This window comes from Cololabis saira, chromosome 22, assembly GCF_033807715.1.
Source record: "Cololabis saira isolate AMF1-May2022 chromosome 22, fColSai1.1, whole genome shotgun sequence".
NCBI classification, from domain to species: Eukaryota; Metazoa; Chordata; class Actinopteri; order Beloniformes; family Belonidae; genus Cololabis; species Cololabis saira.
The window spans coordinates 12,411,201-12,423,491 of NC_084608.1; the positions used below are offsets into that span (position 1 = coordinate 12,411,201).

The 12,291-nt window shown below is 40.2% G+C and overlaps 1 long non-coding RNA gene across 1 annotated transcript in view; it reads left to right on the forward strand.

Annotated features, from left to right (window-relative positions):
• Positions 1-633: 633 nt before the first annotated feature.
• Positions 634-12,291, forward strand: part of LOC133423648 (uncharacterized) — a 36,057-nt gene continuing 24,399 nt past the window's right edge. The window contains exons 1-2 of the long non-coding RNA XR_009770825.1: positions 634-747; positions 6,628-6,769. This is a non-coding gene — a long non-coding RNA (uncharacterized LOC133423648). The remainder of the gene's footprint in view (positions 748-6,627; positions 6,770-12,291) is intronic.

The window sequence follows — 12,291 nt, forward strand, 5'->3', positions numbered from 1 at the left end:
TGCAAAAGCAAATACATACACATCACACACATACACACACGAAGGGAGGATTTTGACTCTTTAATCTTGCCCTGTATTGCATTGATAAGGAGAAAAATCTGTTCCTTGCAATGAAGATAGAGCTGTTCTCCCTTTGTCTTAAAGTTACAGGCATATTTACGCATGAGCGGTTTATTCATGACAGACTTACAAATTAATTTTTCAGTGTCTTCCAAGAAAAATAAAGTGTGCACCCAAGTTTAATGTGACTTTGCAGAGTTTTGAGATAAACAGAGTACGGGCGCGCTCACATTAATATGTTTTCTTTTCAAAATGTAAAACTTTTGTTACAATTACACAAAAAATCCACATTAATCTGGCGAATCTAACCCTTGAAAATGTAAAAATAGTGAACAGCTGCAGACCTTGTTTCAGTGTGTAAAAGGTACAGCAGAAGTCTATGATAAAACAAAACTGCATACAGTACGTTGAAGAAGATAAAACTGCACCTTTTCTACTCCTGACTGGCTGTTTTGGGTGATGGCATGTCATTCCCTGATTCGCTAAACCTTAATCATGTGACCATCACTGAAAGATAATACAAAGACAGGGAATAACAATAGACGGAGACAAGCGTGTGCTGCTGACTTCTGTTGTCGTTAGTATCAGTACTGACTTCCTGGAATCAGACCTGCAACAAACATGGACCACTGTGGACGTGACTTATGTGCCGATGACAGCCCAGTGACCACTTTATGAGCTGCAGCTGTGAGTTTTTAGATATATATCCCACACACACACATTCTTTTGAGCCCGTCCATCAAGGTTCTCAAGAGCGTAAATGCACACCAAAAAAGGATCACATGACTGGATGTCAAGAACATCACAGCGCTAATGAAATGTATGGATTATTAATCTCTCAGTTAACATGAAGGACAGTCATTAACTATCTGCAGAATATTAGATTTACAATGTCCTGTCTTTAAGTCCACCTACCAAATATTATACTTTCAACGATAATACGTTTGTGAAAGCGTCAAGTGGTACATTATTATCAGAGCGTTTCTGCTGCTGGCCAGTCATAAGCAATAGTTCTTGGTATATTTTCATCAAAACTCACAATTTCAACACTGTTTTTCTTCATAGCTCACAAACACACACACACACACACTCAGATATATGCAACACAAATATTATGTAGCTGTCAGAGGTCTAGAGCTCTGTTTTAAAGTTGGTGCAGGCTTTGAAGTCTCTGACCTTTTGTTCTGGCTCGTCACCCACCAACGCTGAACTGGATTGTCAAGTTGCCAGTCCCTTATGCCACATTCCGCTGTGATTGCAACCAGGAAGCCATTTGTGAAAATTATTTCTAAGTCACTGGCATAGACGGAACCTGGAACAAAGTCGTGCATTGCAGCGTACGTGCGTGCACGCTTTCAGCTACAAAAACAGGCAGAAGTACCAGCGTGTGATTGATGTGATTGTGTAAATATTGCATTTGTGTCAGTGTGCAGCTGCACGTTAATGCTCAGAACAAAGTTCCCAAATGTTAATAAATAAAGCATACATACAAATGAAGCAGGCGCTGATTAACATATCCTACCGTGCACATGGCCAGACCGACAACGAAAGTAAACCGAATGAGAAATATTTTCCATTTTCTAATCTTTCCAGCAAGTTTAAAATCTTACGTTGAGTGATGTCATGGCCAAAGTGGTCTAAAATACACAAACACATCCACAAAGTCAGTTTTGAAGGGTACAGGCGAACATGACACCGCTGCAGATCCGCGTGCTCTTTTATCGTGGTAGGTAGACCTGCGTACATCTGTTTGTGAGTGTGTGTCAGTGTTTTATTTCTCTTAGTTCGTTTTTTTTTTTCGTTCCTTCTTCTAGACAGTTACTCATGCACATAATTTATGGCACACCTGCAGATTGTGTGTGCGTGTGCGCGCGCCTGTGCTTTCATGTCTGAGGGGCTGACTGTGTGGTAACTCTGGAGCTCACAGTGGAAAGGTTCATGGAGGAATGCTGCACCCTTTGACTCACCTGATGATTTGTTTCTCACTTTGTGATCAGCGCAGCAGGCAGATGCCACACAATGGGAAGGTGAAGAGCAACACCCAAGAGCCGCGCTTTCCACGTCGGGGATTGAAAATTAAAAGACAGAGATGCGAAAAACACGGATAATGCAACCAGGAAGCCAATTGTTAAAACTGATTCCCTGGCACAGACTTAAAAACATGATATTGTGGAGATGAAAGCGTCATAAAAGCAATGTCTCTTTGTAGCTCATCAAACAGGTAAATGTGTGAGAACTACACTCACTAGTAGTTCTTGAAAAAAGAATAAGAAATGGTTTAGTGCCTCATGAAAAATAATGTGGAGTGGCATTGGACACAGTAAGCCAGTCTAATCCCATAATCAATGACTAAAAAGTTCAATTCACTGCCCCTTTTTATACAAACAGACAGGCTACAGGGAAAAACAGGGTGGGTGGTACTGGAAGTCCGCATGTGGAAAAGCTTTAAGCATAGCCTTGGATGGATGGACGCACTCATTTACATTTCTGCTTCTTCCTTTTTCCTGAAATGTGGTCTCTCTCCCTCTCACACACAACCGCTCACACACAGACTTTGTATGCGCTTTGTCAAATGTGTAAAGTCCACTGAGCTTCCAGTAAAGCCACTAGACGAGAGCAGAGCCTAATTACATGAAATATGATTTCAGGAATGCAGCTGCCAGAACCGTCACTGTAATCTTAGTTGAACTAAGATAGACAGATCTCCAAAAAGCCCTTTTAGAATGGTTGGGAATCATGAAAAAGTTTGTGATAATCTTAGAAAAAGTAGTCTTACACTGTTTTGTTAGACTTTTTTCATAAAATCTGAAACAGATTTACATCAAAATGAGCTCCTTTTATATATAAAGATGGGACTAATAGAATGCTGGAAATGTCCCATGCCTTTCCCAGATTCTCCACAAAAACAATGTTTCAACAATGACTGATAGTTTATATATTTGACATTGTTTTAGATGTTGAAAGTGCACTCCTCCGTGGCTGTCACTGTAAGCCGCTGTTCGCCTACGTCCCCGTCAGGAAACCGCCCTGATTTTCCAAACACCGTCTCTCTTTCTTGGCCAACTTTTGTGAGCTGACTGCGTGGTTACACTCCAGGTGTTCTCTAGGTGAGGATGACAATTATCCAACTTCAGCACGGGCCCTAATGTACCATTACTGTGGAGAAATTCTTATAAAATTCCTTTGTGCTGAGTGAGAGTGTCTGATGTCATGAGTCATAACTTGCAGGGAGACGATAGCTCGATGCGCTTTTCTGGGATTTGGAGGATTCAGTGAGTTAGGATGTTATTTTAAAGACACTATCGCAGGCAAGCAAATCACATGGATTTCCCTATGTACATGTGTCAGAACAGCATTACCTTTTTTTTAACGCTGAGTTATGAAATAAGAATGAAGGTTTAGCGAGAGTATTGTATCTCTTTTTGCATTTGTTGTTATGTTTGCTGATTGTCTGCGGTATTTAAAGCATATGTTTGTGATCAGCAACAGCACATGGCACAAACATGTGATCCTGGGAAAGAAAGGAGAATGATGGGGCCCACACATCCTGAGTTTAAAAGGAAGATAAAAGGAGACAGAGACAACATAATAAATTTCCTGTCTGCAGAACAGTGAGCCGATGTGTCCTCTTGGATATCGTTCACTGATGAAGCAAATATTTCCCAAGATCAGATTTCTCTTTGTAGATATTTCCACCCCCAGTGTCTCACGAGACGATAAGAACATTAAAGTACCTGTTAGGGATCATCGTTAAAAATGGCTGTCGGATGGTGACAGTCAGGAGTAGCAGTGGAGCGACTACCGCAAGCCCCTGCAGCCATGTGACAGTGATGTGATCTAGTTTAAACAACAGCTGTTTGTGATTCCAGGGGAAATTAGGAGCAAGATTCCCCTTGAGATGACAGTGGCTCACCACTCCAGTTATCTAAATGAGATGTCTCCACGTCTCCGGCGCACTCGCCTCATAAAAACACTTCTTCTCAGGTCTCTGATGCTGTGACATCACTTCATTTTGAAGATTCTGCTTAAATCCAAACTGTCCAACATATTATTTTCAATTCATACTATTTTGTTCATTCCTTCTTCTGCTTCGCCTCCCTTTTCCATAGTGTGTCGTGTTCTCACAGTGTCGCTTCAGCTTTTATGAATATCACCTGTTGTTGTGCATGTATGTGCTTGTGCGCATTAGGCCATCTTCCTGCCTGCCTTGGCGCTGTATTGAAATGATTAGTGAGCCATTTTTTATGATGCTCGCCTGCTTTCTGGGCATGTGAGTACTTGTAGGAGAGTTAGACCACACTCCTCTCCATCCCCCAGCCTTACCCTCCAGCGATCCCTGCCACTTCCCATAAAAATGATGCAATATAACTGAATTAAAGAAAAGGCTGAGATTATCTGGAAATCTAGCAGGACTGTGCCTCTTATAAATTCCCTTAAAATTCTTTAAGAGTTTAAATGCTATATCTAACCCCTCGGAGATTGTTTTATAGCAAGCAGTTTTGTAATGCTTTAGTGCTGAGCTTATGTGTATACAAGGAACACAGCTATTGTCTTAGATCATGTTGAATGATTTATATTTAATGGAAAAAAAAGCAAGAATAGACACTATTGTTGATAAGATAATAGATCACTTTTGCAAAACATTGAGATTGACATGCATTGCTTTTATGGAAATCTGTGACAGTCTGACATGACGTTTGATTACATGAAATCCATGTTCCTTTTTTTGAGTTTTGGATGGAAAACACTGATATTAGTTGCATTGAACTGATTTCTGCAAATGCATCATTTCTAACTTTTCCAGAATCTTATTTAAAGAAAGGGCAAATCCAAATTAACATACTTAATAAATTCAAATCATCCATGCACAGAAAAAGCCTTGGAAAATACATATGGATCCATAAACCGGATTCATTGTGACTCATAGCATACAGGGAAGCTGAAAACCACATCAAAAACATGTGGATTCCAAATTTAACTGGTATTACGTTTTATGAACTTCAGTGTGGTTTAAAAAAAATGTATTTATGTTTTTATTTTTGTGGGAAACCCAGAATCCCAGCCAACCCATGAAACCCTAGAGACTTCCCAGCAGTCCAATACTCCCCCCCCCCACCCCTGCTCAAGGTGTCTCTTACCAGGTCATACTCTTGCTGTACCGTGTCAAGCTGCTGTACCAGCAAACATATGTGGGTGCTTAATTGAAGTTATATAACCACTATAAATGGAGTTGCCATTATGGATAAAGAACCTTTATGAGTCCTTAAAGAAATTTAACACTTTCTTTGAAGTGTGTACCATGTTCTGTCTATAAATGGTAAAAAAGAGTGGAGTTGAATGCATTCAAATGATACATACCCTTTTATCCATAAAACACCTGGGTTTAATGTGAGACTTTATTGTCCTTGTAGAGGTATTCATTGTTTAGTTTAGAAATTATTATATTGGTCCATTTGTGAGTTTTACAAACTGCATGGGCAGCACATGCATGTGTGTGGACGTATGGGAAAGGTTTAGCAACACACGGCTAACCTGAAACAGCTTGGAGTTTTCAGGATTTAATCAGCTGCACGAAGGAATACATGCTGTAAAGAACGAGTCGGGTTAGGTGGTAGACTTACCTCCATGTATTTGTGACTGACACATCACAATAAAGTTGGAAGGAAGAATAAAAAAATCATTTTTTTCTTTTTTCTTTTGATTGGTAGACTGTACTAACCAAATATATTTCATGTTTTCTTGTTGGGGTTTTTTTTGGCTCAATTTTATTAAGAAATATAGAAATATAGATCCATTACTCCATTTCATTCCTGTAATAAATTAAAAAGGAGAAAGAAAAGAAAAAGTGTACAGACCACAATTTAGTAGCATAAAGGTGGGGAAAGAAAAAAACAAGAGCAAACAAATTAACTTTCCAATAGGTGATATCAACAGGTGAATGTCATGATGATTTGGAAAACAACCTGTATCTATTAAACATAAAAGATAAGTCGTTAAGGGAGCAAAAAGATGTGAAAACAATTTCTAATTGGTCAACAATTGTGTCAGTAAATCATTAAAATATTTAATCAAGATATTGATCAAAGACGATTGGATTGAGGTTATATGTTTTTCTTCTACATATTATATTTTCTACATATATTCAATGAATCTAAAATACTTTCAATGTTTACTAAGATGGTACTGCTGTCCTTCAACTATACATATATATTTCAATTCTCCATATCGTCCCAACTTTATTTTACTTACAGACATAAGTCCTAGCACCCAAAACTACCTAGCTATTATTTGACGTTATCGTCTCAATAACAGTTACTATAGAAACACTCCATACATGTAAATGCACATGTGACATACCACCTCACATCCAGACACAGCAACATGAGAACTGAACATCTGCACTATCCGTTCTCTGAGCAGTGATTCAAGCATTCTTAGAGCTAAAGGCTTTGTTGTCAAGTTCTAGCAACAAAAATAACTTCTCACACCAGACTGCACATTGGCCACCAGTACTCCCACAAATATGCACTCATTCATCAAATCAATGCTTTCCCCTCCCATTCACAGAGATCTCCTCCAGCAGGGAACAGCGCAGCCCAGCACAGCAGCAAACTAGACATGTCTGTTGGAGACTTCACAATGGTTCAGCAAGCAAACATACTTCCCTTAAGGCCCTTGGGACAAACACAGCATCAAGCAGAGGGACTCCGTGAGTGGCTGCTGCTGTCTTTTTTTCTTTTCTTTTTTCACTTGCGTGTGTGTTTCTAAATGTGTATAGTGTGTCGGAGTTCTGTCGTACCTGTATGCTTCCCTATAAACAGATGATTATCCACAAAGGAGTCAGATCTGTAATAACACACTTTGCTTAATTGCACATCAGGGTTGTTAGCTTGGCTCTGTGAGAAGAAGAATGTTGTTGGCTTCATTTTCCATCTCTTGACAACTCGGTGCAAGTCAGTTATGTAATGCACTGGCACTAAAGCACGGCGAACGAAGAGGCACGCTAGTTTTGAAGAAAAAGGCATCACCACAGGGTTGGCTTAATGAAGGGAATCTGTCCTACGGCAGTTTTGCTTGTATAGATGTGAATATAGTCGTGAAATTTTAAGTAGATGGAATGGAGAACATGAGAAATGTTATACTTTTTTTTCCAGTTGTTTTCCCTACTTTTTTTTCAGCTTGTGCATCTTCACCTAAACTACCAACTCCTGTGGGCATCAATTATCTTTTCTTGATGAGAACTAATCATAAATTATGTAAGACCTCTTCCCTACTGTAAACCGCTACAGTTACAGAAGGGAAGGGAAACAGACTGAACTGGGGGGCAAAATCCCAGTCAACATATTGCGCAATCAAATCCAAAGTAAATCATTTGGAATTAATGTTTGAAAAGGGCCAGAGTGTTTAATTGTAAAATCTAAAAGTGCTTCCGTGACACACATTATGTCATATCTTTGGCTTGGTAAGAGTGGCTGAGCAAGTGGAGTTTGGGGGCCCGGGGTCGTCCAGGAGGGGAGGTACACCACACTGGGCCTGGGCCCGGGCCTGGGGATCGGGCCTGTCAAAAAAGCAGGAGGAGTGCACATTGTTCACCTAACCCAAGAATGGCAGCTTCCAAAGCGGATCCCCTGTCTACCCATTCCCCGGGCCTTAGATAAGAAGCTCATCCGTCATCCACTGGAGCCGCATTAAATTTTAACTCTGGTTACCGAGTGTGGCCATTCAAACTTTTATCTCAAACCTTCTTTATCTTCTTTTCATTAAGTTCTCAAGCACTAATAGCCCTGCGAGTCTCCGCCAGGGTAAGGATGATGTTCTGAATAATGAAAGCTCATTATTTCTCCACAGAATGCTTGTTAATTCAAATGATGATATTAAAACTATAGTAGCCCTCAGCAGTCGGGTGATTTCTAGCATACTTTATCATGTATCAATATATACTCTGTTTGTCAAAACTGCCCCAAGCTTGGTCTGACATTCTCCTCCCGAAGGAGTGGAGTGCTTCAGCAGGCCTGTAATACTCTAAGGTGACAACTGGCAGAGTTTGTGCCTTAAGGAAAGGAGGAGGGAAAGAGGGAAGGAGGCAGTGATGGGGAGACAGATGAAACTCAAAGAGCCGTCACTGTGCTCCCACGTCTGCTCGACATTTTTCCATCATCCACACACAAACACTGCTCTTATTCTACACACACCCATGGACAAATACAGTCACATCTGTCATCGTCATCTGTCTTTCCAGATATGTGCTCATTTGAGCAGACATTTGCACATATTCACATCATTTCATATTAAACCACATACACACATGTGTGATCATTAACCTTTAAATATACATCTCATCTAATATTTTATCTGCCAGATATGAACCATGCCCAGGGATGTTGATATATTAATCAAGAATTTATTTTGATATAGTTATTTGCAAAGGTTTGTTATATTTTCTTCTGTTTTTATATGGCTTCTACATAATTTTATGGATCACAATTATTTGTCTCTTTGTCAGAATACCTACATATTACGACAGCATATGTTTGTTGATTGTCTTTTTTTTACAGAAAAGGAAACTAGTTTCATCCTTTCCCCTTTTTTGTGGACTTTGCTTGCTTTTACAGATAAAACAGCATTCTTGGAATCTGTGTGTCTCTGATATTAAAGACAATCGAATTCTGACACATGCACAAAACTGTCCAAAGCCTTTTTTAATACACTTCCCCAATAGTGTCCGTTACTGTCACTCTTAATGTCACTCTTAAACCTCTCTGTTGTTGTTGGAGATCGTTCAAAAGTGACACAGAACCAATCATTAGAATTATACATATTCAAAAGATAAATAATGACTGGGTAATCAAATTCCACAAAGGAAATGTCTGCTCTAAATATATCCTTCTTATTCTATCACCTGGAGCGCAGCATTTATGCCTTGGCATTTTGCAGGAATAATGCCAGTGGCTCTTTGCATGAAATGCATAACTGAGGGCTAACTGTGATGACGATATGTTTCAAATAGTGCAGAGGGCATATTTATTTTAGATTCTTTGACAAAACAAACCTGGGAAGGAGAGGGTGAGTGAAGAATGAAAAAAAAAAACTTTTGTCACAGATAACATGCTTTGATAGGTGTGCCTCTGGAAATGCCTCGTTAACTTGCAGTCGGATGGTTACAAAATAACATCATCCACATCGTGTGTTTGTACTTAAACTTTATATACTGCAGCATTTTGGGCCATATTCATTAAGTAGAAGAGTGCAGAGAGAGAATTGAGAGTTGCAGAGTGAAGCTTTCACACAAGATAACAACAAGTCACACAGGCCTGACTGGTTAATTTACTTTGCTTTGACTTTCATTGTAAGCTTCGCTCTTGGCATCAGGTTTCATAAGAGAAAGCCTGCGGCACAATGACACGAAGCCACACACCCTCGGGGCCTTGATTGGTTAACACGGCTACATCTGACATACAGAATGCTACATGCTCTGAAGAGTCAAAACCTGCTTGCAACTCGAGGCAAATTGGTAGTTAGGTGCAGAGAAGCAAACATGCAGAATTTCTGCAACTTCAAAGTTCATTGTAGCTGTAGAACAGCTGTGTCAAGATGTCAAAAATCGGTGGTGAATGCCAGATTAGGCCCCATGCCTAAAGGTTATAACATCTCCTGCTATATTTAAAGAAGGGGAAGTCAGTTTCCCATCTTCTGATATATGAAGCACTCAATAAGTCCTCATCATCAGGTTGCTTTAACACAGCTCACATAAGGTACTTTTCTATGTCTACAAAAACAGTCTTTTTGTGTTTATTCTTTATGTTATTTATTTATTTGTTGTGTTATGCCCCCTGAACCTTTCCTTGAAAGGCTTTTAAAGGAGCACAGTGAGTACCAAGAGAGTGGCAGGCAGCCAAGGACAGTGGACCTGGGGGGGTAGATGGCATTAGTTGGGAATTAGACACACTCACGCTCAGACTGGCGCACTGGCCATCACTACTGTTATACTGGGCTTCTCTTAGTCCGCAGTGTGTTTGCGTGTGTGTGTGTGTGTGTGTGTGTGTAAGTGTAAGTGTATGTGAGTGTGTGAGAATAACTCAATGTTGCCAGTCGCCAGTGGTGGTGGTTCAGTTCCCCCAATATCTGGCCAGTATCTCAGCGAGCAGAGCCCCACTGTTGCACCAAAACCCCAGCGTGAGACCACGCTGCAGTTATCAGCATCTGCTTGGGTGAAGAAATAGTCACTGAGTTTAGCAGAAGTCTGGTAAAAAACACATTCATCTTGATTTTGTTTCCCATTTATGTCCTCTAAGATCTAGTTATTGGAATGTAGAAAGAAGATAACAGCTTGTCACAGGTAATGCTCATGTGTTATCTCGTCTTATCTCTGAAGTCATGCACGTAACATGTTGAGGTGCTCAGGTGTCAAAATGAATCCCGTGTGCTTGAAGAAACTTGAGCTTGCTCAACTTTTTTGTGCAGACCTGCCTCTGTGATAAATTATACCGCTCTAGTAATTAACACAGAGCTGAAAATATGCTGAGAACATTCAGGTGTGGTTAGAAAAATGTATAGAAACTCTTGTTGACTGAACAGTCCAATAAAATATACAATATAGTGTATAAAATACATTCTTCTTTAAAAACTGCTATTTGTGGTGTTTAATTTATATTTTCATTGGTTCATAATCTGATTTAAAAAGCTATCGTGTCTCCCCCCCATCTTTCATACCTTCCCCTTCTCAATGTATTCCTGCCTCCATATAATATACGGAGTGAGTGAAACAGCGTGGAAACTGTTGTCCTACCTGATAATGGATTTGGTGGCCCCCCTGCAGGCATGAACCATTGGCACATACTGAATACCACAGTGAGATCAATGGGAGAACGGGAGGGCAGCAAAGGAGGGAGTTAAGGAGGTAGAGAGAGAAAGAAGATGAAGAAGGGATGGGGCAGATAAAGACAAAATCCCGTGGCTTCTCCTGTTCGCAAGCAGGGCAGAGTAAAGCTGCTGCTGTAATCTGCTGTCAAGACACAAGCCCGCTGTAATGTCTTCCATCAGCAAGTGGATTATGCGCAGGGGAATTGTAATTTACACCAGCTTCACTTTTATGTGTAGCTCGGCTTAAAAGTTAATAGCATTTAGCCCAACAATGGCCCAGCCACATTGCACCCAGTCTGCAGCGATCTACAAGTGAGGTGTGACTGAAGTGCAGTTGTTCTGAACTAGAAAACAATAGGCTGTTCTCAGTGAGCTAATTAGATGATGCCTGCCTATCTCCACACCACACATGTCCATGTTACTGTCGCTGCACGGATCTCGGTCCCACTGTATTGGTACAGGCTATTGTTTTCCAGGGTTTCTAGTACATAATCCTGTGTAACGGCTCCATGTTTTGTCTTTGGGTTTGCACTCCTTAAGTGACATGACCAGACATGGATTTTTTTATGGCTTTTTTTTTTTTTTGCATTCCCCCCTTTTACTTTTTGTTTCAAATGAATTATGGGCCTTAAGAGATAGGATTTGTGTTCAAAACTCAGGTTATAGAGAATAATCGGGAAAAAAAAGCAAGCATATTTCTTATTTAAATAAGATGCTGCGTATCTTAAAACCTTGACTGGGAGATTAGGTTGAAAACACACTTGACAGCTCTTATTTGAATTGAAGCAGAAAGCTTACAGTTTATACTCACTGTTTCTATTTGACCCAGACAAAATGTAGGTCAGCCAATTAAAAATAGTCACAATTTGGAGGGCAAGTCTGTTATTTTGAACATTCAGTACCTTATTTCTGACTACCGAGTTGAAGAATTTGTCATGATATTAAAAACATGACGGTTCTGAACATGGGGTTGACCTCCTGAGTCAAATTCCAAAAAAAAGAAAGAAGAAAAAAAAGACAGCAAGCTGTAGCGAAGGAGTCAAGCGACTGAACATCAAGCTTACCTGAGATATTTTCCCAAGCCATATTGCCCTTGGGGAAGACAGGTGTGATGTTTCAAGATGTCCCGTGTTCTCTGTGGGAGCAGCTGAGTGGCAGGTGTAGGGATTTAGAAATGGCATGAGGGCGTGGAGGGCTGAGATTCCCACATAATCCCACAACATGAGTTATGCGTTTGTTAGTGCATGAAAACAGCTCATTTTAGTCAGCGGCCAGGTCAAAGCAGGTGGCAGATGCGCCATCAATCATTATGAAGACTGATCGCGACATTTAATTTCGTTGTGAGAAAAAAACATTTTACAGTTGAAACTA